Source organism: Apodemus sylvaticus, chromosome 15 (genome assembly GCF_947179515.1).
Source record: "Apodemus sylvaticus chromosome 15, mApoSyl1.1, whole genome shotgun sequence".
In the NCBI taxonomy this organism is placed as follows: domain Eukaryota; kingdom Metazoa; phylum Chordata; class Mammalia; order Rodentia; family Muridae; genus Apodemus; species Apodemus sylvaticus.
In genome coordinates this window covers 50,079,970-50,107,769 of record NC_067486.1, presented here as the reverse complement: position 1 = coordinate 50,107,769, position 27,800 = coordinate 50,079,970, and the positions used below count along the sequence as shown (strand labels likewise).

The window sequence follows — 27,800 nt, the reverse complement described above, 5'->3', positions numbered from 1 at the left end:
GGTCTACTCCGAATGCCTACAGTGTGTCAGGTTCTTAGACAAATGCAACACCCCTACCATCTATGACAATGCAGACAGCAGAGATGATTCTTTGCTGTGTGTGAATCCCATCTCCAGAAAATCCCCAGGAGGTCCCAAGGCTTCTGTACCTAAAGCTGTAAGTTAGGATGGAAACAGCCTATTATCAACTGAATGTTTGTGGTCCTCCTCCAAATTCAGATTGAAAGTATAGCCACCACTGCGGTAATGCTGGGCACGTGATCTTTGGTCTATATAATTAGATTGGGTTCATAAGGGTAAAGCCTTTCTGACAGCTGTCAGGAAGAGGGAGCAGCCAGTCACAAGAGCTGCTGGACCTGTCTTCCCATCATCCAACTGTGAGAAATAGCTGATCTAGCTACCTCGTCTACAGGACCCTGAAGCAGCAGACCAAGGTAAGCTACCACTCACGGATGTGTGCAGATTATAGACTGATGGATGCTCCCTTCTGGTTCCGGGAACTAGTCAGTAATAACAATCTAAGCTTCCCAGAACTCCTAGCCCTTTATTAAGCACTTTGGAATTGTTATCATTTCTTTAAATCCCACAACACTGTGTGGAAGGTTCTTTCAACATGTTTTATCCATGAGCTACACGAGGTTTGGAGACAAATAAATGTTATCCAAGGTCACCCTGAGGATAACAGACACTGGCAGGTTTCACAGCCCCTCTCTGTCCCCCACAATGTCCTGGAAAGTTGCTTGAATTTCAGACCATTGAATCTGTTGGCTTCTGGGTAGCAGTTTATACCAGCTGCAAACATGGTTTCTACAGCTGTCTTCCTGAAGAACATACCAGAGTGATTTCCTGCAGCCATATCTTCCGGATGACTGACAGGCCTGGTGGCAGTAAGACCAGATTGACCTATTTCAATTTGACAGCTACATGTATGACGCATTTAAAAGTGAATAAAAAAAACTGAATTTTACTATAGAACCAAACAGAGGAAAACAGAATCACCATTCTTTCTTGATTCTAAGGTTCCTAGTACGGATATTCTAAACCCAAGATGTATCTTAAAAGTCAGTGCATAGGTTTTATAGGGTAGGTTTTGTTTTCTGTTTTTTGTTTCTTCCTCTCTCTCTCCCTATCTTTTTTTTTTCTTCAAGAAAAGCTATGGATCTTTCAAGTCATGAGATTAAAAAGCTGCAATTAAAATAATTGTATATCCTAAAGATCAATGACATCTTACAAAGAGAAGTTGAGGCAGCGTCTGACCAGAACATCAATACCTAGTATGCAATATGATTTCAAAATATGCTTGCTAAAGAACAAATACCTCTGTTAAATAGATACTGAAGTTTTTCATTAGGAAACCTGTCAAGCAGATTCTGAAGAATTGAATGGATGCTTTCTACAGCTCCAGGATCTTCATCGCACGGGCTGTCTTGTCTCCTCCGTCCCCTCCCCACACCTTCTCTGCCCCAGGGAAATTGTGAGGCAAATCTCCTCTGTCATGGCTTCTCATCAGTAAATGTTTGGCGCTATATCTGTTAAAAGACAAGAAACGCTTTTAAAAAACATTACAATATTAACACAGCACCCTACAGTCATCACAGTTCCCTAAAATCAATATTAATAAATTCATCAATTGCATCATTGATGTATTCCCATTTCTGTTATTCTTTTATTAATAACCTTTACTCTATTTTTCCCTTTTGAAGTTATTTTTCTCAAGGTCCAAATAAATCCCATATCCTTTTCTGTTTGTTGTTGCTAAAGAAACCAAGTCTCAGGGTGAGAGTCCCACACCTCAGCTTCACTCCAGGGAATCTGTAGAACATGGTTTGATTTGCGTCCTTTTCTCCCACCGTTCCTTTGCATGGGTATCAGCCGCCGTAAGGACACGGGTTCCTAATTTAGTTTTTGATATATCTGTAAGGAGGTATGTGATGCCTGGTTGTCTCTAGTTATTAGATGATTAGTAATAGTATATTAGTAATAGTAAATTAGTAATAGTATATTAGTAATAGTAAATTAGCTATTGATGATGGCTTAGCTTTCAGCATAAGTAACATTTTTATATCATTGTCCCACATTCTAAAATCATGCCCCCCCAAAAAATCCTTAAAAATGGTGAGTCCAAGACGCTAACTGTGCCTTCTGTTCAGCATTCGAAGCCTTTAATTACAAGAATGATGCTTTTTGTTCACCCCTCAGTGTGTCCTGCAGTGACTTAAGCATAGTGGGCACACAGAACCACACCTAAACTAAACAGCACTGCACACACCTTTGTTTGAGTTAACCTGAAATGAACGGGTGATAGAGACTACAAGGATTTCTATTGCAAAACCTGTACTCTCAGTTCTGAGTGTGTAAGACAAACACACTAAACCTGTAAAACAAATCAGCAGCACAGGGCTGCAAGGAGCTCCCATTCAGCCGTGGTCCACGAGGCTGATTTACATAGCACATCATTTCCCAGGCTTCCGTTATGTTTAGCGTAATGAAGGAGCTCTGGAACTGAAGCACTAGGCTCTTCCTGTCTCTGCTTCCTGTCTCCACAATCTACTTCTGCGTGCACTTTAACAGACTCCACGCCTATCCCCTAATTCATAAAATACGTCCCATTTGGTGTATGAAAACCCAAACATGCTATGAACATGTTTAGCAAACAATGGAAAGGGCTTGTTTTAGACATTCTGGGAGAGAGGCACGTCTGTAGGCCGATACAGAAACCTCGGCAGGGTCAGAGGCAGCTATAGAGGCCAGCTTCTACGAGTGTGTTTCTGAATGCCTTCATCTTTTTGTCTGTACTCATTATTTTCCTCCTAGTTTTAGACTAATTTCACATTCAGTTCGTATAGTTCTGCAGGAGATACAGCAGGGCTATGCACACATATGGAAGGGGCGTTCTGATGTCTGCCGCACCGCTAGTTAGGTTTCATTATGTAGATGCAACCTGTAAGTGTGTACTTGAATGTATACAAGGGAGCACAGTCAGGTAGGAGCACACCTATTTTCTTTACAACTTAGGTCTTAAACACTATCATTACTGATAGGTGTGACAAATTCTGCCATTTTCGTTTCTGTTCTACTTCTTTGTACAAAAAAAAATACTAAAATAAAAATGCTGGTTGTGACCCACTAAATGTATTTTAAAACGTACAGGTGGGTCATAACTTTCATCTTGAAAGGCACAGCCGACGGTGAAGACAGAGACTGAAGACATAAAAGCAATGTTCTTGGGTACCAGACGGTTTCCAGCTGCAAGTTATTCAGCCAGAAAGAAATGAGTGTCGTGCACTGTGGGTGGGGTCGGAAACTGGAACAGCACGGTATTTCCCAGATGCCAGGACACCCCTGTATGACCCGGCTGATCAGAGAAGCCCTTTGTGTATAATTTGTGGTCAAGTGAATCTGGGAAGTAAATTAAGACCCCACAGACATCCATCAAGGAGAGAGGAGCCCACTGGTCCACCGCAATCTGTCTGAATCCCGTCTTTCCTATGTGGCCTTGATGGATCTGCACTTTCAAACAATAACTGTTCATCACACCAGCCCAGTCCTATTTGTCCAGCTTGGCAGAGCACACTGTGCTCTCTGAAGTCACAAAGGGGAGGAAATATTCCCTCCCTCACTCCTGTATGAAGAATTTTCCACCTGTACATAAAACTCCCGGTATAGGGCATGGCTTTTGGCTTTTTCACTCCCTAGTCTGAGAAGAGAACTGGGTTGAAGACCAATAATAATATTGCTGCCAACTCCGAATACCAAATATTTTTTTCACCTTTTCCTTTATAAAGAGTTTCCAGTTTTAGGGAAGGGGGAAAAAAAGATAAGGGGAAAGGAAAATCCACACAATATCAGTAAGTTTACCCTTGGGATCAAGTCACTTTCTCAGATGATGTTTTCACAGCATAAATTTTTTATGCATTGTGCTCAGATTTTAAGTTGTTTGGGCAGAAATAAAACCTTCCCTCCAGCTTTTATTCAGCAACCATAGCAAACTTTCCTCCCAGCACACACACACACACACAAACACACACGAGTATCAATACAACTAAAACGTTATTTCTCTTACAGTTAGGTTCCCATACCAAGAACAAACAACCTCAAGAGGTTCATGCATGAATTTGCTAATATTCTGGGTAGCTATTAGGAAGTAATAACCCACGAGCCATGAAAAAAATCGAAAAGATTATTCCGATGTTTGTTTATTGTGAGTTAGATTTGCAGGGAGATAAGATCACTCTGGCAGCTAAAACTGCACACACTCACATTCTCTGGTATGAATTAATTATACTTAACTACTTTGTAATGTCCTGATTAATTATTTCCTGTTCCAGTCAGTTGATTGTGCATTTTGATATGAAACCTGCATCATGATGAGAGCCTTGGACCTATTTCTCATCTTGCTTCAGGCCCCCCCATAGAGCTGCTCTGAGCAAGTAACTTCAAAAGAAGCCCATATCTTCACCAGCATGCCAGGAGGGCTATATCAGACACAGGTGGCAACACTGTATTTTTGGTCCAGGGCATGGAGTCACCACTTACACACAGGCAACACTGAGCTGAGGGTTTAATGCTTTTGTACTATTTGTGAGAAATAAGACTCTGTCCTGTACAAACACTGAGGACTTAGCGCCCGCCAACATGACTGGCCTTCGAAGAATACAGCGATCAATCCTAGAAGTTAGCGTGGACAAAGCCATGCAGGTCTTGGAAGCTAACCGAGAGAAGCTAGCAGCAGCTATTTTCCTTCAGTTCAGCCGTAACATCCCCAAACATGCTATGAAACAATACAAACACATTACCTGACAGTTTTATGTTTGGTGTTCTAAAATCATGATGTCAACTGAGTTGTGTTTCTTTCATAGGCTCCAGTACAGAATCTGTTTTCTTCTCCTGACTTCTAAAGACTATTCTATACATCTTCCAGTGGATTAGCATCTTAAAATCTTTAACTCATGATCCATACCCTCATCTCTTCCTATTATTGCCTACTTTCCTTATATGGACCATTGTGATTATACTAGTTCCAGATAATCCACTCCTCTTCTCAAGATCTCTTAACTCAATCACATTTGCAAGGTGTCTTTGCAACATAAGATCACATTTTCAGGTTGTAGAGATTAGGATATATATGTTTTGGGGTGGTGTGATGGCTTGAATGTTTCCTCCAAACTCACCATCTTGGAATGTGATGGCCATTGTGATGGCCATTGTGATGGTGTGTTCTTTGGAGGAACTAGTTGATTATTCAAGGGTAGGTTGGTACCCATGAATAAAAGATGTAGGGATGCATTAGTTACTTTTCTTGTTGCTAGTAAGAAATCATATAATGGCTGGAGAGATGGCTCAGCGTTTAAGAACACTGACTGCTCTTCCAGAGGTCCTGAGTTTGATTCTCAGCAACCTCATGATGGCTCACAGCCATCTGTAATGGGGTATGATGACCTTTCTGGTGTGTCTGAAGATAGTGGCAATGTACTCACATACATAAAATCAAAAAGTAATTATTTAAAAATAAGAAATCAGACAAAAGCAACTAAAGCAAAGAAGGGTTGACTTGGGCTTGTAGTTTGAGAATAGAGTCCACTGCAGAAAAGACATGGCGACAGGAACATGGAGACAGCTAGCCACATCACATCTACAGACAGGAAGCAGAGAATGGTGGATCCCAATGTCCATATCACTTCATGTTTTTGTTGTTGTTGTTGTTTATCTGGGACTCCAACCCATGGAATGGTTGTGGTTACACACAGGATGAGTCTTCCTTCCTCAATTAACCTAATATAGAAACTTTCTCACAGACATCCCCAAGGTTGTCTCCTAGTTGACTCTACATGTTCTAAATGTTCTAAATCAAGTTGGGACTCAATATCAATTATCAAAGGAACTGGGTACTGTTCACCGTGTGTTTTCTGTCACTGTGAGATGCCTTTTGTCCCATTAGGATACAGCAAGAAAAATGACAGCACTGGATAGGGCCTCTAGCTCCTGGACTTCTCAGCCTCCAGAAGAGCAGCTCTCAACCTGTGGGTTGTGACTCTTTGGAGGGGGCGAAAGTCAAACAACTCTCTCCTGGGGGTCGCATATCATAATCCTGCTTATCAGATATTTACATTATGATTCAGAACAGGAGCAAAATTACATTCATAAAGTAGTAACAAGAATAGTATTATGGTTGGAGGTCACCACAACATGAGGCACTGTATTTAAGGGTCGCAGCATTAGGAAGGCTGGGAACCACTGCTCTAGAACCATAAAACGAAGAAAGTGTTTATAATTTTCAAGTCTGTGATTTTTGTTATAGCTACACCAAATGGACTAAGGCAAAGGTCCTCATGCTACCCACACACTAAGTTTGAGATCAGGCAGGATGGAGTATACAGAAGGCCAGAGCCTATGGGCTGTGTAGTCAGGTCTGCACAGACCCCACCAGAGAGGAGCAGGAAGTCTGAAGGTGTGAATTCCTATCATGACAAGATGACTTAATGATACCCCAGGGTGACTCTTACCTTTTCCCTGGCTGCTGTGGATTTACATTCAGCTTCTCTTACAATCTCTACAACCATTGACAATCCAGTATCTTAGCCGGTTTTGCATTGCTGCAACAAAATGGTCAAGAATGGGTAATTTATGAAAAGAGATTTACTTCTTTTTTTCTGACTTTTTTAATTAGATATTTTCTTTATTTACATTTCAAATGTTATGCCCTTTCCTCATTTCCCATCCAAATCCCCCTATCCCATTGCTCCTCCTCCTGCTCACCAACCCACCCACTCCCACTTCCCTATCCTGGCATTTTCCTACACTGGGTCAACAAGTCTGCAGAGAACCAAGGGCCTCTCCTCCCACTGATGTCCAACAAGGCCATCCTCTGCTATATATGTGGCTGGAGCCATGGGTCACACCATGTGTACTCTTTGGTTGGTGGTTTAATCCCTGGGAGCTCTGGGGGTACTGGTTGGTTCATATTGTTGTTCCTCCTATGGGGCTGCAAACCCCTTCAGCTCCTTGGGTCCTTTCTCTAGCTCCTCCATTGGGGACCCTGTGCTCAGTCCAATGGATGGCTGTGAGCAGAGAGATTTACTTCTTATAGCTCTAAAGACTAGAAGCCCTAAGTAGAGGAACCACACCTATTGAGGATCATCTTGCTGTGACATATGCCGATAGAACACAGAAGGATGAGATATCCTCTATGCATGAAGAGGGAAAGAACCTAGAGAATCCACTCTGGCCACAGTTACCCTACTCCTGCTAGGAGAGCATTCTTTCATTCCTGGAGGCCAACCCATCATGACTTTGCCGATTCCATTTAAGTCTTAACTCCCAACATTGTGCTGGAGACTAAAAGGATGTGAGCTCTGGGGAACCCCAGAGCTAAGGTTTGCAATTAGCTAGTAAGTATGAGGAAACCTAGAGACAGCAGGAAAGCCACAGGAGAGAGTGGGCAGTAGGACTAAACTACTAAATTAACACGCTGTTGATTTTATCAAATCATGTAGTAAACACATTACACTTAGGAAAAGGAGTGAAGTATCAGGCCAGTTAATGAGTTCTAGAGCATAGAAGTGTGTGTGTGTGTGGGTCACTGTGTGCTCCAATGTTGCTCCTTTTCTTGACAAGCCCACTGAGCCTGTCCCCACAAGAGGTAAGTGCATCTGACACAGAGGCTGAAGTCCGTAAATCTGCGGGTCATGTAACTATTTGTTCTTGACTCTGATTCCAGGCTCACTATGAAGCAATGGGATAATTAAGCTTCCCAGGAAGCCCTCTATGCAGAGAGAGGGCAGGCTGTCAATCTCAGGGCTGCTTGACAGACAGACTCTGCTCCTCATAGAAAAAAAATTAGCAAATCGGCATGCTGGCTTGCATATATTTATGCCTTGGGAATTTACTTAGCATGAGTCAGCACCTCTAAGCTGTCAATCTTTGATCTTCGTGACAGATACTCTAATTTTGCATGAAAATTAACAAACAGATAAGTGGGTTTATATTTATTAATGTCTTATGAGCTCAGTTAGAACAAGGCAGAATCAATTCTGACCAGCTCACAAGTTTCGGCAAGACCTGACTTCAATGCATATTATACCTTTGGGTTCTCAAGGCTACGAGTCGTGCAGCTAAATATCCTGCCCCTCCTTCTCACGCATGTCACCCTTATTTGTCAGTTAGCTGCTCTACCACATACAGTGATCACGCTTGCTGTGTTCATTCTTGCACACCGAGCCCTAACACAGTGCCTGGCACAACAACGCTGCTTGATAAACGTCGGATGAACAGATAAATGTGTTCCTGACCTTCCTCCAGCTACAAGAGAGTATAAAATGGATACCACCATAATGAAAGATTCCAGAGGAGATATGATAAATTAAGGGAAAGGTCACATTCAAGATAAGACCGCAGAAGCTTTGGTGGAGTTAGCAGGGAGCTGTCTCCCCCAGAGACAGCCTGTTAAACCAGCCTGTGACAGGACGAACCTGCCGCCGCTGCTGTGACAGCGCAGACACGAGGCATCTCTAACAAACAGCTGGGCATTTCTATTTGAATTTCGCGACATTATGGCAGGTCAGCATGTCCCAAAGCAAGCTCATCTTGGGAAAAAAAAAATCCGTACTCTTAAATGTCTCCCAGGCTCTTCAGTTTGGCATGATTTCAGATTTCTCTCCCTTTAAAGTTCACCCCAGTTAATAACTCAACAGCCCACATAGGTTTCTGTCCTTACTGGCACCCCAGTTCTAAGACCGGGCCTGGAAAACACCTGGGTATCCCACAGTTGCAGCTTCTTCTCAAGCTGGCTTCCTTGTTCTCTTCTTTTACTCTCTCTCTCTCTCTCTCTCTCTCTCTCTCTCTCTCTCTCTCCCCTTCCTTCTTTCCTTGTTTGTGGATTGGTTTTGTTTGTTTTCCAAGACAACAGACTTTATCTTGTGGCCCTGGGCTGTCCTAGGTCTTTCTCAACAAGACTGGCTGGCCTCAAACTCATAGATCCACTTTCCTCTGCCTCCCAAATGCTGGGATTAAAGGCGCCAGCATCTCCCGGGTTTCCTCTTTCCCCTTTTCTTAGCATTTTGAGCAATTTCCATAAGAGCAAATCAGCTTTTGTTTTGTTTTCCTATGTTTTGTTTACATTTCCTATGTTTTCCTATGGACTTCCCCAACTTGGGGAAGTCAGGGAAATGTACTACCAAAAGACACACTCCTCCCAATCCTTAAATATAAAAAATAATGAGAATTTAAACGTCCAGCTCCTCCCTCTCTGAGCCCTCTTTTGGAAGTCTTTCTGTGCTCTGCCTTATACTGAGTGCAGAGCAGCCTCTGTAGAGCTGAGGGTTGAGTCACCCATCCATGCACACCCTGTTGTTTTACACTAGAGACGCTGCTCTCTTCCATCCCCAAAGATAATCCCTTCGCTTCTATGTAGGAAAGCCCATTATCTCTTCTTGTGGACGCCCAGTCTCTTCTGCTCCCTAGTTTGTCAGGCTAGCGAACTGCCTCTCCTTTCCCTGTCTCTGCTGAAGGTCCTTCTCACTCTGTAGCCCCATGGGGGTCCAATGTAGGCATGGCATTTTTCTTTGTGGGGGGAACCTACGCACAGAGGCTTGCAGAGAGGAAGCTGGTGTTGGAAACTTTCAGACACCCAAGGACAGTCTGACGTCAAAGCTCTGCAAACTGAGCCCGAGAGACAGCCTGACCTTGCGCCTGTTCTAAAGCCCTTACTTTAGCGCTCATCACGATAAGTAATCATGGCTTTTCTATCCTGAAGGTTGGCCCAGGAGTAGCAGGACGCCTATTAGATGCCTCCTCTAGCAACTTCAGCCTCTCAGGTGAGAGACTTAAAGGATCTTAGAAAATTTACACGGAGGAAAACTCCAAGAAAATGAGTCATGGGAGCATAAGGAAGAGAAACTAAAAAGAGAATGCAGGTGGCCATGGGTATTCCCAGTCACTTCCCAGAGACAGGGTGACTAACTCTCAGTGACTCATCCTAATAGCCCCCAGGTGGCCCACACTAATGTGAAATTTCTGTAGAACTGATAACTGTGGTATCCCTGCACCTGGGAAATATATTGACATCCCAAGTATTCTTTGTCAGAAACGCAGACACATTTGTATCTTTACATAAATATCAGAGTTTCTTGAATAGCAATAAATTCACAAATTATGCTGGCTTCACCGATTTTCCAATTTACCAGGTAATCACCCTATCCCTCAACAGTGTGGCTAACCACAATTACACTTTCTTCTTTTCCAATCTTAATTCCTAAGATCAATGCTAAGATCACGTATTATACTTTGCATACACTATTGAATGGCTATAATAAATTTTTTTTTTAAAAAATCCAGGGATTTTTAAAGACTATTTACAGCTGGAGGCCGGGGGCTAGTTGATGCAGATGCAGAGGAAGTCACTGCAAGTGGTTAGATATTAACGAACCCATTTGGAATTCTGCTAGGAGTAATTAAACCAAATCTGCAGAGACCAAAGGCTGAGGTCTGTGATGGAGGTAAAGAATCATTAGGGTAGGCAGATGTCCAGGTCTGAGGAGGATTTATGGATAGACATTAGAGTGAGCTAAGTCAGGCAGTAGAAACAGCTAAACTCAAGCCTCAAAGGCAGGAATTCTCTGCCTGTCAGTCCTTTGACCATACACACCATACAGGGTGGTCCCATAACAGGCTGTTAGGCCATCTTTATTGCAGTTATATTGATTTGCTATCTATTGCTGTGACAAACAGCATGACCAAAACCAGTTCAGGAAGGAAAGGGTTTCTTTCAGCTTGCAGTTGATAGTCAATAACTGACAGACACATGGCAGGAACTCAAGGCAGGAGCCTGGAGGTGGGGGCCACAGAGGAACAATTCTGTATTAGTTACTTTTCTATTGTTGTGATAAAATATCCTGGCCAGACAATTTATAAAAGAAAGCGTTCAGATGAACTTACAGTTCTAGGGGATTAGGGTTCATGATGGTAGGGGCAACATAGGGCAGTAGGATCAGTGGAGAGGCAGACCTGCAAGCCCTTCCCCATGACACACCTCCTCCAACAAAGCCACACCTCCTAATCCTTCCCAAACAGTGCCACCAAATGGAGAGCAAGCATTCAAACCTATAAGCCTGTCGAGGCCATTCTCATTCAGACCATCACAACTCTTTACTGGCTTGATCCTCATGGCTTGTTCAGCTTGCTTTCTTATATAACCCAGTACCATCTTCCCTGGGTGGCACTGCTCACAGTGCCTTCCTACACAAATCATTAAGACAATATTCCATAGACTTTCCTACAGCCCAACTTTATAGAAATGTTTTCATAATTAAGATCCTTTTCCCAGATATGTGTTGGTGTGTATGCAAATGACAAACCCAAACAGCCCAGCTGTGTGCATTTGCTGTCTTTCCGTTCATGGACTCTGCTTAAGGATGTTGACCTCTTTGTTGGTCTGGTGTGGTTGGTAAGTGCAGAAGCCTAGATTATCTCATGTGGTTTTAATATGTCCATGTACCCATATGTTTCTGATCTACTTTGTTAAGTTTAGAGGCAGTATCCTTTTATTTGCAGGAAATAGTGATCAGTTATTAGTTCCATTTGGTTGCGGCTGGACAGATGGTGTCCGCATACACAAATGAGATGCACAGTCATTCTCCCTCAGCAAGAAGCCAAACTCTGCTTGGTAAAATGGAGTCACTCAAGGCAAGGCACAGTGTCATAGTCATGGTCTGAAACAACTTAGAGAAAGGCAGTAACTCAGAGCAGGGCACAGCCTGGTCTGCACAATTGGGTAGTGACCCTCTCAAAATATACCCTCTTCTAATAGTTGGGACTTGAGACTGTGATAGGTTTTTTTTTTTTGTTTTGTTTTTGTTTGTTTGTTGCTGTTGTTTTAATTTGTTTTTTTAAAAGGATGGTTGAAGATGTAATTAAGCTAAAATGCTTTGAGGCAAGCATAGGTAATGGCATAGTACACACTTCTCTTATAACAATACATATAACAACCTGCTGGCACCCTGGTACCTGTACCTGTACCAAGCTGCACATACCCACTTTTAAAAATGGATGTAAGCTATTTCACTCACTGATCCCTGGATAATGCCCATTAGTACCCAAACACATCTGGAAACACATCTGGAACCTATAAGTGAGAGGTCAATTCAGACCACTTTTGGATGAATACCAATAAGGCAAACTGTGTCCTCTGAGTGAACCTTTAGAAAGAAACCTCCTTATAATTAGGCATGCATATGATTAAAGCCAGATGCATTATTGTTAGCTAATGAGAGAGGTAGAGATAGTTCTCTCTAAGGATGTAGCCCCTAGTAAGTTGACCACTCTCTAGCTGAAAGCCACACATCTAAGAATATTTGAGCAGCATCAATTGTTCTTGAAGGCTTAAAAATATGGCATCAGTTTAGGTGGGTAAGGAAGAAGGAACCCATCTGGAAAGAGTTTGGAGAGAGAAGTGAATATGAGCAAAACACATTGCATGAGACTCTCAAAGAAGAAAAAAAAGACCTGTTTCCAATGTGTGTGTGTGTGTGTGTGTGTGTGTTGTGGGTGTGTGGGTGGAGGACAAGCAGGTCCATACACAGTAAGCCAAAGCGTAAATAATCCAAAAATGTCAATCAAAACAAAGAACCATTTGTGCTAGTATGATAGCCTTTAAAAAACAAAAACAAAACAAAAAAAAAAAACAAGCTCTCACACCCTGTGGTGGTTTGAATAAGAATGGCTCTTGTAGACTTTTATATTTGAATACTTGGTCCCCAAATAGGTGTATCTGTTTGGGAAGAATTAGGAGCTGTGATCTTGTTGGACAAGGTGTGCCACTGGGAGCCACTTTGAAGTCAAAACCCATGTGCCTTGCCCATTGCACTTTCTGCCTCCTATTTATAGTTTGAGATGTAAACTCTCAGCTGCCTGCTGCCTGCTGCCTGAACTCTACTATCCTGCATGGACTATTTATCCCTGTGGAATTGAAGGTTCAGAATGAACCTTTCGTTTTATAAGTTGCTGTGGTCCTGATTTGAGTAGTTTCTTTGGTACTTTGCAATCTTTAAGAGTCTTTAAGTCAACTCTTTAGGTATAAACTCAGCAATACCCAACTCAGATTCTGACCAAGGGTAATATCTTGAGATGAGATTATCCTCAATTGACCAGAGGTCCCTAAATCCAATGACAAAGGCACTTGTAAGGACAGGAGAGATATAAAAGAAGCAAAGATTAGTATCATGCAACCACTAGCTAAGGAACCTCTGGAGTCATCAGAAGCGGAAAGACACAAAGAAGGATTTTCCCATAGCAGGAGAATAGCCCTGTTTCTCAGCAGGAGAATAGCCCTGTTGAAACCCTGATTTTGGACTTCAGATCTCCATAACAGTTCTGAAATTCACTTCAGTTTTTATACCTTGTTATATCAGCTATAGAAAACTAATATAGACACCAAAGTATCCCTTGAAATAAGGTCTACAATATATATCTGCCCCAGAAATACTGGTAGAGCTACCAGGCAAAAGCAGGTCACCCAGTGGGCTTAGCATTGTGAGTGTTGCTGTGTTGTTGAATGTGCCCAGAGAAACACTTGACCAATCATTACTGGATCAGAAAAGAAGAAGGAAGACACTCAGAGAAAGAAAATAGAAGAATAAAATGAAGGAAGGCTGTTGGAAGATGACCCTCAAAGATCCTTGAAGAATGAGGAGTCATTTGGGTGAGAAAGATGGAGGTGATGTCTGGAGCAGTGACCGAATGGGAGCTATCGGTGTTGAGGGATGGGTGTCCTGGAAGCGGTCAGGTGTGAAAGTTGTTGGAGTCTGATAGAAGGACCGATTTCTCTCTTAGAGCAAACTCTTAAGTGCGTAGTGATAGAGGTAAGACCTTTTAAGTAAGACAGGTGAAAAGGGCCCCTGGCTAGTCCTAGTAACTTGTCTTCTCTGATCAGAATCCCAATGTGTTAGGCAGAATCATGCCATTTTATAGACCTCCATTTTGGTTGAAATGTGAGTTTCTAGATTCTTACTCTCTCTGCTCTCATAGCTGATTATAGACGACTGTATTCCCTATTGTGAGCATGTACTAAGAACCGTGTGTCAACCGTGTTCCATAGAATGCCCCTTCTACTGCTACCTGTATCAGGAAGGAACCCACACTGTTCATAGAGCCCTCACAATGTTACTGTCTGCCTGTCTGTCTATGGCACTGAGAACTCTTCTAACAAATCTCCAATCTAAATGGACAGTCTACCTCAGTATCTCCCTTGAGCCCCTAAGGCAAAACTTTTCCATGGCATTTCCATTTCTTCTGTTAGGATCATGAGATATTTCTATCATTTTTTGGTATGGCCAGAGACATCCCATCACAGTTACACTTCAATTTAGAGGTGGGGGAGGGGGAAATCCCCCCGTTCTATTTTTATTTTTTAAGAGGAACCAGCAGCTCACGAAAGACCCCATAAATTCAAAGAGCTCATGCTCAATTTTCAGTTACATAGCTTTATATAGAATTCATGAAGACAGGGAACAAATCGCTTGGGTGACCATTGAATCATTAGCAGTCAGCACACTACCATACTACGTACAGTAGGCACTCAGGAAACATTTGATCTTTAAACAGTAGCAGCTTTCACTCCAGTGAAGGAGGGAGATGGGCGTTAGATACCTCACTGCAGCAGGTACTCCCCGGCGCTCTCTGGAGAAGTCTGCCAATGAGGAGAACAGGTAGAGGTAGGCTGAGAGGCTGGCTGGTGAGATTAGTCTGTTCTGGGGAGCAAAAGAAAAGTTGAAAGATTCTTTTGATCTGAGAGCCGAACACCAAGTAGCTTTTAGAGCAGGACGCAGGAAAAGTAGAGGCAATGGTGATTATGTGTCATGGTATGAGGTAAGAAGAATGAGGTAAGTAGGTGCTTGGAAAAGAAGCATTAGACGTTTGGCTCAACCAACACCAGTTTCTAGGACAGGAGGGTTTGCACTCTGAGGTCTGATGTCTTTAGTACTCAACACTGCCTTCCTAGTCCGCGGGAGAAATACTGTGAGTGAAATTAAAAGAGCTAAGAAGGAGCCTGGTTCTTCTAGATAGAGAGAGAACAGATAATCTGTTTAACAGAGGCTTGCTGCGATAGACTATGGGGATTTTTGAGGCACAGCACCCATAGAATCGTGTGTTTGAGTGCTTGGCTCATAGGAAGCAGCACTACTAGGAGGCAGACCCTTGTTGGAGAAAGTTTGTCACTGTGGGGGTGGGCTCAAGCTACACCCAGTGTGTCACCTAATCCCCTTCTGTCACCTTCAGATCAAGATGTAGATTTCTCAGCTCCTTCTCTAGCACCATGTCTGCCTGGGTGCTGCCAGGCTTCCCACTATGATGATAATGGACTAACCCTCTGAAATTTTAAGACAGCCCCAATTAAAATTTTTTTATAAGAGTTGCTGTGGTTATGGTGTCTCTTCACAGCAATAAAACCCCAACTAAGACACTTGGAAATTCAGGAAGAAAGGAGGCAGACAGTTTATGGCAGAAAACATTAAGTCAAATCTCTTACTGAGTCAGGAATAGATGACCTCCCATTTTATCTTATAAAACTCGGTGACATTGGAACTTCATAACTATTGTACAAATTTTATAAATGAAACGGTTGAGACCCCAAGAGATGAAGAAACATGCCGAAGACATGTAGCAGGTGATAGACCAGGAGACAATTTGTGCAAGGCAACTTCCTATCCTGTACCAGGAGAAGAGATGGACATGAGAATATTTTCTTCTTTTGAAAGATTTATTTAACGACAGGCGGTGGTGGTGCATGCCTTTAATCCCAGCACTTGGGAGGCAGAGGTAGGTGGATTTCTGAGTTCGATGCCAGCCTGGTCTATAGAGTGAGTTACAGGACAGCTAGGGCTACACAGAGAAACCCTGTTTCGAAAAAAACAAATCCAAAAAACCAAAAAAAAAATTTTATTTTCTAATTTTTTGTATATGATGCTTGTGCCTAAGCATATGCCATGCATACTATCTTCCTGCTTGGTGTCAGAAGTTGGGAAAGGGTCCCAGGTTCCCTGAGACTGGAATTATGATAGCTGTGATCTACCCACTGAGTAAGTACTAGGAATTAAGCCTAATTCTGCCCAAACAGCAAGAAGCACTCACTTCTGAGCTACCTCCTGAGCCCCCTCTATTCTGCTTCTTATTCATTTTAGGTCTAGAGCCCAGACAAGGGCTCATCTCCATTCTGTTTTATTAAGAGTGCAGTCTATTACACAATTATGCCTGCCCTTCAGTCTCCCCGACCCCCATATTCCACATGCACCGACAGCTTGGCCATCAGTGGATGGATATGTCGAGGTCAGCCTATGACTTTGAGATTAATTACTGCTCATATTCATTTAACAAAAATCAGTCCCTGTTGGATGCTATCTACTTGAGTTTTTCAGACTCTCTCTTGTGTCGGGGCTGAGCATGAATTATTGAGACACACTCACCAGTAAGGCAGTGACATTCAGAAACGTAGTAAAGAGACACCGAGGCAGCAAGAACACAGTGAAGTCAGCAAGTACAGAATGGTGTGGAAACAGGAAATGGCTGGACTACTGCAGTAAATTCTGGAAGCGGAAAGATATGACAGGCTTTGTGAGCTCTGGGCTCAAACAAACTGCAACCTGCCTAATTTTTATCTTTGAATTATTGGGAGACTGGATTATCGTTTTGTCCCAGGCTCTCTGAATCAGAAAGACAAAATTGACCACTGTGACAATGATTATGACTAAAAAGAGAAATACCAAAACTTGACCCTAGGGGTTTGACAGGTTTTAATATGGCCGACCCTCAGGGCTGTAGACTCTCCAGCCACATCCAGCAAAGGACCCTGTTTACCACAGTCTCTGTGAAAGACAAACCACATTACTTCCATTTAAACCTTCCAGCTGTTCCCACTGTCCTTAGGTCAAGGCCCCATGTGGCCAAGAACTGACCTTTTCAATATATCTCTCCTTGTCTCAGAGATGAGCCACAGGTTTACATCAATTCCAGTGAAGAATCTTCCAGAGCAGTGGTTGCCAACCTTCCTAAGGCCTTTAAGATAGTTCCTCACGTTGTAGTGATCCTCCAACCATAAAATTATTTCCATTGCTACCTCATAACTATAATTTTGCTACTGTTATGAATGGTAATATAATAAATTATATGCAGGATATATGACATGTGACCCCCCTCAAGGGTCATGACCCACAGGCTAAGAATCATTGTTCTAGAAGCACCATCTAAATGAAGTTTGGTGACAAATGGTTATGGAGAAGCAACTCTTCTCTGAGATTACCACATACATTTGGAAAGCTTACGGAACTTGGAAGTGGGTGAAAGACTATCCCCTCAGGGGTTGTGGTGACAGAAAGTTAGGAATGAGGAAGCCAGTGGAGGAAGGAACAGGGAAGCTGATCTTTACCATAGACCCTTGGCCTTGATGAGTCAACATGGTGCTTGAGACCAGAGTTAAAGCAGGGCTGTGGGGCACAAGGACAGGGCCTCCTTCCTTCTGCCCTTTTATGAGGTGGATCTCAGACACCCACTTAAACAAATGCTGAATAAATATTTAAAGGATAATATTCTAAAGGTCACTGAACTGTAGGGCTAGGCAGCATTCAAGTCTAGACTTATTTACGTGGTTTTTTTCTTTTTTTCTTTTTCTTTTTCTTTTTTTTGAGGTGTTATAACAACAGGCATCTGAAAAGTGATTTCCTTTGCCTAGAAGGTATTTTCTTTCCCTCAGTATTTGTGGTCCAGTCAGCTGTATCCACAATAGGATCAGAGGGACAAGAGAGGATTATAGGAACAGCAGGCACAATGCACAAGAGACTTCTCTCTAGTTCCAAATAAGGAGTTCCTATGATTTGAGGAAGGATGAGGGAGAGAATGTGAGTTCTTCCCACCTTGCACTCCTATGAAGCAGGCTTCTCCAAGATCAGGAGCGTCTTCACACTCCACTCTCCCTCCGTTCCCACCAAGAGGGGCCTGACCCGCACTGCCCAAGCCTGGAGACACAGCTGTCTGTTGAATTTACCAGTTAAGGACTATGAGTACTTCCTGTGTGATGATTTGTACATACTTTAAGAATTATTTATTTTAGGCATATGAATACACTGCTACTGTCTTCAGACCCACCAGAAGAGGACATTGGATCCCATTACAGACACGTGTGAGCCACCATGTGGTTGCTGGGAATCGGACCCAGTGCTCTTTCGTGCTGAGCCATCTCTCTAGCCCCTTGCACACACTTTAAGATGATTTCTGTGTTTGGTAAAACTAGTACGGTATCAACTGCAGAGGTGACAGGATCGAGGGAGATGATTTCGTACCTGACAACACACTTGCGTAACACGTTTTAATTATTAACATGATAGATATGTGACACTCGCCATTATTTTGAGCTGCTCAGCCCACTTAAATGCTTCATAGAGATTTCTTAAACTGAGCTCTAAATCACCTGCTGACATGCCCTACCTCTGTCTAGCCTCATCCCCTCCTGCCCAGGACTTCCAATGTGCAGCCAGGATAAAAAAAACGAGGAGAGCCTTTCAAATTCCCCATCCCAAGCACCATCGAATGTTTTGCCTTGCAAACAGACACAGAGTACCTCATGATAGAATATTCTATTGTATTTTTCTGAAAGGCTATTTTAAAATATTCATCTACCCTACTTAGTAAAAGGCGACCAGTTTGTAAAGTAGGTGAACGAGGCTATGAAGCGCTCTCTTGAGCCACAGAGGAGTGGCAGTCTGTAGAAATTTATTGTGTGACGTTCATGAGGCCCCAGGATCTTGGTGATGGTGGTTAAACATTAGTAAGGACTGAGCTGAAAGCAAAGCTGACGCATGCAGGAATGAGGGCGCCCCTGTGCTATCTTTCTGTTCTTTTCAGAAAAGATCATAGCATATTAACAGAAGGTACCTCTGATTCTTCCAAGGTGGCTGCCAACTGAGTTTGCATACACTAACCTTCACTCCCCCACACTGGTCTATTTGGCTGGTGTGCAGTGGATTTTAACAGGATCTTCCCCTCCATCCTTCCCCCCTCTCTCCCCCTTACTTTGCCTGTTAATTTCTTAATTCACTCAAGAATGTCTGTGCTCCTCCACAACAGGTCAGGCTGGTACTTACTCTGTGAATTTTCTAAACAGTGAGGATACTGAATGATGGTAAATCAGAAGTCACCACACCAGTGAGAAGAGACTTAGCCCTGGCCTTATCTGTGTAGGACAAAGTCTCCTGGAGGAAGATGTCTTCCCCTAAGAGCAACGTGACTACTCCAGCCTGCAAGAACTGGACAAGGACAATGATGTGTGTTTGTCAGGGGCTGTGGAAAGAGTGTGTGTGAGCAGGCAGGAGGACCCCATAACTTACACTCCAGCTGCCTTGTACCCTTCTGGCAAACCGTGTCTACCACATCTGTTCTGAGAATGACCTCCTCACAGGTAATATCACACTGGCTACTCCTGTCCTGATCAGAAGAGACTTTGTGATGTCATCTGGCCTTGATTCTAACCGGTCACTCCCAGTTTGCACAAATAGAGGTCTGACTCACCTAGAGTCAGTGATCTGAAGGCTGTAGTTGGAAGCAAAACCTGGGACTTTCCTTTTCTAAAACACATACTCTTTGTGTAATATACAAAAGGTGGCCTTTGGTACATCATCAGGTCTGAAAATGTGACCATCAAGCAGGTACCAGAAATTCCTCTAGGGGATAAATTTTGCACCTTAGAAAATAACGTGATTCTTTTCCTTTGTTTCCACTATAAAAGCAGACATTGAGCGAGGTCTGGAATACTGAAAATGCAAGGGAGGAGGGAGACCAATAGCTTCATAAAGTTGTTTTTACTATTTATATTATGAATTCTCCCATATCTTAAATTCTTCAATTTCTTAAGCAAATATACAGTAAAGAAATACTCTTTTTTTTTTTAAAGTAAAGCTAAGATTCATTAGAAGGGACAACCTTACTTTGTCAATAACACAATAATATTTTATTAAAATATTTACTTTTCTTTTAAATTATTTGTATATGTACATTTCTGTTTGAGAGTATGTGCATGTAATGCAGGTGTTTATGGAGGCCAGAAGTGCTGGTTATCACAAATCTGGAGTTATAAAGGGCTGTGAGTTGCCAGCTGTGGGTGCTGGAAATTGAACCCAGGTCTGCTGGAAATCAATTGTCGATCTTCTGGAATAGCCCTCTGAGCCATCTCTCTAGCCTTTAGTGGGATGACTCTGCTCTGCCAAGAGAAACAAAGGCATTGGACCAAGTCAATAAAATTAAAGATGGAGAGGCAGGCACTGAAAGCTCAAAGTCAATGGATTTCTTCAGGCTCTCAGAAGGTACTGAGCCCACTCTAAAGAACTACAAGTTTACATTGTCTGGGCCTGAGTTGTGGGGTTTTCCACCCTCTATGGCAAATCTTCATACCCACTGAAGTGGGTTTCACCTCCTTCAAGAAACATTTGAAATTCCCGCCAGCAGAAAGCACCTATTCTCTCCTTCTCAGGCCTCGTGGTGAGATCTCTGTAAGTAATTACTCATGTCAATCTTGTTCTTTGGTTAATTAAGCTTCATCTTTTCCCCCTTCAAATTCCCCCCCAAACCACAGCTTCTCAAGAATTCTAGATCAGTATGTCATCCTTCCTGTGGGACCCAGTCTAGTGCTGTGTACATACTAGGAATTAATAAATAATTAAATGACTAGTATGAAAATGTGTTTTTCCTGACTTAAGAAAATCTTTAGTGGGATTTCATCATAAATAACCACCATAAGGAATATTTTTTTTTATTTCAAACTGAGCCTTTGAAGGACTGCTGTGGGCTTGATGAATTTTCTTTGATAGGAAAAGAAATATAACCCAAATACTCTCTCCTGCGCTGAGAGGCATCATTTCAAGAGACTGAGTCGTTCACAGACAGACATTTGAAATTCTGTACTATGTGCTAAGCCAATTAGAGGCAATTGGATTTATGAATTTTTTATTTTTCTGATTGATTTTCTATTTAGTTTTCCTGAATAAGTACTTAAACATCTCCCTATAACATTCACCCTTTTTCTTGATTTCTAGTCCTAGGGAACCAACCTTTTCAGCAATTTATGAGCCCTTCATGCATCTTTTCCCCCTTCTACTTCTTTTAAAGTAGTTTATTGAAATACTCTTCAGATAAAAACCTTGAAATCATTAAGCAGATCACTGTTCAGAATCACATTAATTCTTCTATTTTCCTCCTTAAAAAGAGATGACTGGTGGACAGCTTAGAATAGCAATGAGGTATGGTATTTATCTATAATACCTCTCTCGTGATGAATAGCTAATTTATTCAAAAATCCCATTACTTGGAACATTTCAATCATGGTAGAATGAGGCCTGATCCGGTCCTCCTTCCCTAGGGACATCCAGTACTGAGGTGTCCAGCTGGTGATGTTTCCTGAGTGTAAGCCCCACAAAGCTAAAAGTGTGGGTAATCACTTTTTAATTCCTAGACTAAAATAGCCTGCAGGAGCTCAGGCCTCAGCCATCATCTATTTTCCAGGGAGTTTAGCACCTGTCCCATCTCCCTCTTCCTGCTTAAATACTGCCGGGACTCTTCTGGTTGGCTTCCCCTTGGCATTGGTTTATGGCTTTGTGCCACACCATCCTTGCTAGAATCATGTCAGAGATGCAGACTTTTACTCCACTCCAGAACTACTGTTCTGGGTTTGCATTTTCATAATACTATGTGTATGGTCTGACTGTGGTTTGAGTGTGTTCAACATGGGTTCCTGTGTTCTGATTTTAGCCCAGATGCCATCATGTTGGTAGATAATGGAGCCTAATGAGAGGAAATTAGGTGTCCAAGATTGATGGGTATAAAAGGAATAGGAGTAAATAACACTGTTCCGAGAACACTGAGTCAGTTTTTGGAAGAAGTTGATGTAGCAAAACAATACTGGTTCCTCCCTGCCCTCTGGCTTTCTGTCTTGCTGTGCCATCTCTCCCTCTCATATAGGAGATCGCTGCTGATACTGACACTATGATACAGTGTAGCCAGGGCCGTGCTCACCAGAACTAGTGCAATATTATTTGAACTCCCAGCTCCCCACACTGTGACTTAGACCAACCTCTCTTCTTTACAAATTACCAAGACTCAGGTGTTTTGTTATCAGAACAGGACTAAGTATAGCAGATTCATATACACATTACAGTTGTGAAACACTGCCACGGGATTTAGAGATGGAGAAACTGTCTCAGATCCCTCTGAGTTCACAAGTAGATGAGGCAAGAAAGAGAAAAAAAAAAGAAATCCTTCTTAGGAAACTTGGATAGAGATCAAGAGAAAAGTGATTAAGAGTGATGCTGAGAATGTTAGAAGGGAAGAAAAACTTCATACATTGCACTTTTGCCAAAAAATCGCTCTGGGCACCAGCCTTTCTTCTTGGAGCCAAGAGAAACATCATCCAACTGTGTAATTTGAAATAGGAACTGCTGTGTTTTATCCAACTCTACTGGGGTGGAGGGGTAAGATCAGGAAGGCCAACCCAGCAAGGCAGCACCTCCACTTCCCTCTTCCTGACATATTGCAGTCCCACAAACTGTTTTCTATTTAAGAGTTGGCTTGAGGAAGAATAGCCATTTTCACTGTTGTTTTTCTCTTGATAAAATCAGAGAGTGCCTGAATGGCAGCAATCAATACATGGTGTGTGTGGGGGAGGCGGGGGGTGGTATTCTAGCTTTTGTAGGTCAATGAGTTGGTTTCTGTTGTTGGTTGTTGGTTGGTTGGTTGGTTTGTTGTTGTTATTTTCTGTTTAATCCTCCTGACCTATCACTAGAGGCATCTGGACATCTGCAGAAGGGGAGTTGGTAAGTACAGGGCTTAACAAAAGGCTACTATTCCATTATCAGAAGATGTGTCATCAGTAACCACAAGATCTGAAAATGAAACTGGTTTCTGGCTTGACATAGCTCTCAACATTTTACAGCATGTGGTGCTACTGATGGATTGCTCATTGCAAAAGCTCCAGACAATGGCATTGCAGTCGCAGGGACGAAACATACGTAGGCGTGACTCCGCTGTGCCTCCTCTGACCCACACTTTGTCCTGAGATGCAATCAGTCAAGTGCGGACTTGCAGTTGCACACACATCCTGAGCTCAAACTCTGCTCTGGATAAATGCCAGTGCCCAGAGAATATATCTTTGTGATCCAGGAAATCCAAGGACTACATCCAGACACTGTGCTGAGGTGGCGGGGCTTCCGCTTGGCCAAACAAGTAAAAAAGACAGTGTAGAATTAAAAGGGGAGTCAGGGCACAGCACGCCACTTGCCACTCCCATAGCTCTAGAGACAGGCTGCTATTAATCACTCTGACCACATCTATCAGGATTCTCTCATTTGGTCACAGCTCATAGTCACAGCGGCATAGCCAGCATCTCCTGAGAAATCAGATACAGCACTTCTATGGGAGGATGACGCTGGTGAGCGCGGGACGAGTGTGTACCATCTTAACTATGAATCCCTGCTGTTAAAAAAGGAGCAAAGAAATACCTGCTGGTTGCCAACCAGGTTACAGAGCTTTATTTGTGCACATTTGGTCTTCCTAAGTTCTCTTTTTCCCCATCTCTCTTCACGTTTTCTTCTAACACATATCATAGTCCTACATGGAACTCAGAGATGCTAGAAAATGTAAAAACTATATAGGTAATGGTGAAGCCAGCATATTTTGGTCCAGAGAGGATAGAGGAAGATAGATGGTGGAGAATTGAGTTAAGGTAGAAACAAAGATGAAAAAAAGAAAAACAAAACCTCTACTACCATCATCGCCACCATAAAAACAGGGGGTGGGGATGTATTGATTAGCTTTTTGTCAGCTTGACATAAACTGGATCACCTGGGAAACCGGAACATAGATTGAAGAATTATTCCCATCAAAGATATGTCTATAGGTGTTTTCTTAATTGCTAATTCACACAGAACGACCCAGCCTATTATGGGTGGTGCCATACAAAGGAAGATTGATGTGAACAGTTTATGAAAAGTAGCTGTGTAAGCCATGGATAGCAAGCCAGTAAACAGTATTTCTCCAGGGTTCCTGCATCAGTTGGAATTCCTCAATGACAGGCTGTAACCTGTAAGCTGAAATAAACCTTTCCTTCCCCAAATTTATTTTGGTTAGTGCTTGTTATCCCGATGGAGAAGAAACCAGGATTACGAGGAATTGTCCAAGCACGGGAAGCAAACCACCTTCACAGCTGAGATCCCTAGGTTACAGCTGATTCAGGCTAGGTTCAGGCTGGTGACCCCACTCCAATCTTCTATCCATGGATTCTCAACATGCAAAGTGAAGGTAGTGGTCTCCAGCCAACTGCTTCATGCTGTTCAGTATGAAATGGCAAGAGATGCAAACAATCTCCAAAGCTGGAGATGACAAAAAGAAGCTATTCCTAGGAGTTTAGGGCAGCTGTGGCCAGAGTGGCCAGTGGACGGACAAAGTCACAAAGTCCCTAGGTGTGTCCCCAAGTGAGGTAGAAGGCTGAACAGTGAAAGCCTGTGAGTCTTGTGGAAGTAACCATTGAAATAAAGGTAAACAAGTATTTCTTGGTGTGGAGACATGAAGCCATCTTTGCACTGAGATTCCAGAAGGCAGAAATCACTTCTTCCCCATCCTGTATAAAATAGCAACCAGTGATTTTTCTCCCCCTTATGGAGAGGATATTATCAACTTCAGCGCTGAACCTTAACTTCATGTTAATGACAGTTTGGGAAGGAGTGAAGAATGCAAATGTGCTGAATGGGCCCAGGTTGGGTGAGAGGAAACAGGAGTTTGGCCCTGAGGATTCACCGGAGAGGTTAACCAGAAACAAGGCAATCTGGAGAAATGCTGTTGTGAAATCAACTCCGGGAAGAAGAAGCCAGAATGGAATGTGGTGTATTTGTGACAAAAGGAACTGGAGTTCATCCAGGTGGTTTCTGTAAGGGGTGGGGCCTGAGAAGGAATGTTGACAGATTGAGTGGCTAGAAAGGAGCTTGTACTGAGCTAAATTTTGTATAGCTGAACAGGAAAACAACACTGCTGTTGTAAACACCATACTTCCTAGTGTGTGCCTAAAGAGAGCTGATTTTCTTTCCCCAGTGATTATCCAGGAATAACTCTACAAAATTGAGAAAAGAAATAGACAAGCCCATATCCAAAGACCATCACTCTGGTGAGAAGGAAGCAGCCAGCCTTCTTCCCAGGTTCCAGGGGATGGAAGAGTGGGCTAAAAGGCATCCCAGAAGCCATATCCACATGGGAATCTCAGGAGTTTGTGAAAGGGGTCTTTGCAAGTGGGATTAAGTTAAAGATCTTGAGAAAAGATTATCCTGGATCAGGCAGAGAAGGCTAGAAACCACCAGACGTTGCTTTAACAGACAAACAGGAAATTAGATGCATAGAAGATGACACCAGGTGGAGAGGAAACCTCCCAGCAGTGCCTAGAGCCACCAGAAGACAGAAGATCACCCTCATGTACAGCTGCTGACAGCTAGAATATAGACTCCTATTCTCTAGAATCAGAAGAGCAGATAGTTCTGTTTGCGACGCTACCAAACTGAGGCCTCTTCATGACAGCAGAAATGGTAAACAGATACAGGTGATAACAATAAAGTCTCTTGGTAGAAGAAATCATGAGAAGTCTCCCGATTTCTCTCTTTGTATCCAGGAAGTGTATTCCTAAGAACCAAGGAGGCAGAACTTTTGACCTGCATCTACTCTGTAGAGGAAGGTAGAGTTTCAGAACCAGAGAAGACTATGTTGGACTTGTTCTTAACAAAGGGGCCCAGTGAAAATAAGAAATACTACTGTAGGCTTCAGAGAAGAGACAGCCACAGGTTTCAGGTTCCCGCTGTTGACCTTGCCAAGTTTCAGTGGATACTCTAAACTGTTCCATGGTCACATAGATGACCTTGGTCAGACTCAGTCCAGGGAGGTACCATTCACAATGGGCTAGGCCCTTCTACATCAATCACTAAATAAGAAAATGTTCTAGGGCTCGCTTACAGCCTGATCTTTTAGAGATGGTACCTCCCTGGACTGAAGGTCCTTGGTTCTATCAAAGCAAGCCCTGAGGAGCAAGCAAGTAGGCAGTACTCCTCCATGGCCTCTGACTCAGTTCCTGCCTCCAGGTTCACTCCTAGTTTGAGTTCCAGCCTTGGCTTCTCTCACTGGACTGTGACACAGGACATGGAAGCCAAATAAACCCTTTCCTCCCCAAGGTTTTTTTTTTTTTGGTCAAGGTTTTTCATCACAATAGTAACTATAACTCAGCAAGTCTTGACTATGTCATTTTACTGAGTTTTTCAAATAGTAGTAAAAGACACTTAGAGTGAAATGTAAGTTGTCAACATCGGGTGCCGTGCTTCAGGTACTATTCAGCATGCTCACTGACGTAGTCTCTCGATCATCTGAAAGTCTTGGACTCGGCTAGGCTGGCTAGCCAGGAAGCCACTGTATCTCCATCTGCCTCTGAAGCACCGGAACTGCAGGTGTCCACAGCCATCCTTGCCTTTTTTACAAGAAATCAAACTCAAGTCCTCATACATGTATGTATGTCAACTGAACTATCTCCCACCGTTCTGTGCCCCCCCATCGTAACCATTTCTAAACAGATGGTCCAAGGGCACTAGGTATATTCCCACTGATGTACAGCCATATCCATCATCACAATCTACTTTCAGACTTTTTATTTTCTTAATTTTTACCTAAGTTCTCACTATGCAGCTCTGGGCATAGTCTTCTAGCCTTAACTCTCCTGGTGCTAGGATCACTGCGCCCAACCTCAGAACTTTTTACATTTTTCCAAACTGAAACTTTATTTTTGAACAATTATATGATAACTAATTGCTCATGTCCTCCTATTCCTAGACCCCCACCACCTCCATCCTGCTTCCTGTCTCTATGAATGTGACCAGTCTAAGAACCTAGTATATAGAACTATACAGTGATTATCCTTTTGGGTCAAGAATAGTTTCTTCAGGAATGATGTTTATTGACATTGAAACATATGTCAGAATTCACTAAGTTGAGTTTCTGAAATGGATGTATCACATTTTATTGATCATTCACCTCTCAGTGGGCTCTGGGTGGCTTCCACGTCGCACTACCATGAACAGCGCTGCTGCAGCACTAGTGTAAAAAGAGCCACTGGGACCTGCTCTTCCATTCCTACTAAGAATTGCTGATTCTCAAGGTAACTCTAGGCTTAATTTACGGGGAGCTACCCTACTGTTTTCTACAGCAACAGGGTTCTTTCATTTTCCAGCCAGCGATATACAAGAGCTCTGATTTCTCCACATCGTCTCTGAACTTACCGCTGCCTGGGGTTTCTGTGAGAGCTGTCCTAATGAGTGGGGATTGATACCTCATTGTGAGTTTGATTTGCATTTCCCTACTAACCAATGAAGCTGAACATCCCTTTCAAATGCTCACAGGCTATGTATGTATTTTCTCCAGAGAATGGAGCTCAACTTTGAAGATGAATGAAAAGGAAAACAAAGACACTCAAGTAACTAAGGAGGAAAAAAAAGTGACTTCTTCCCCTAAAATGAGTTTGAGAAGAAGGAAAGTCTTTTTTCACAGAGAAGGTGTGAGACCGCATGCCCCATTCATACTGAGTGCAAATGAATGAAGAATGATCTCCCACCCAGACATTCTGGGTGCAAATGAATGAATGATACTGGTGCTCTCCCAGTCAACTAAACTCCATCCAGACACACACACACCAATACAAATTCAAATAAGTTGCCAAATAAAATGCATATAGCTCTCAATGTCTATTGAATGGA

General features: G+C 42.7%; 2 long non-coding RNA genes across 2 annotated transcripts; one reads left to right on the top strand and one right to left on the bottom strand.

Moving 5' to 3' along the window:
• Positions 1 to 27,800, top strand: LOC127665836 (uncharacterized). Its single transcript, XR_007973511.1, has 3 exons — positions 1 to 434; positions 27,278 to 27,382; positions 27,469 to 27,800. It is a non-coding gene; the product is annotated as an uncharacterized LOC127665836 (long non-coding RNA).
• On the bottom strand, positions 14,516 to 17,147 carry LOC127665835 (uncharacterized). Its single transcript, XR_007973510.1, has 3 exons — positions 16,944 to 17,147; positions 16,455 to 16,574; positions 14,516 to 14,741 (listed from the first exon to the last, which is right to left on the bottom strand). It is a non-coding gene; the product is annotated as an uncharacterized LOC127665835 (long non-coding RNA).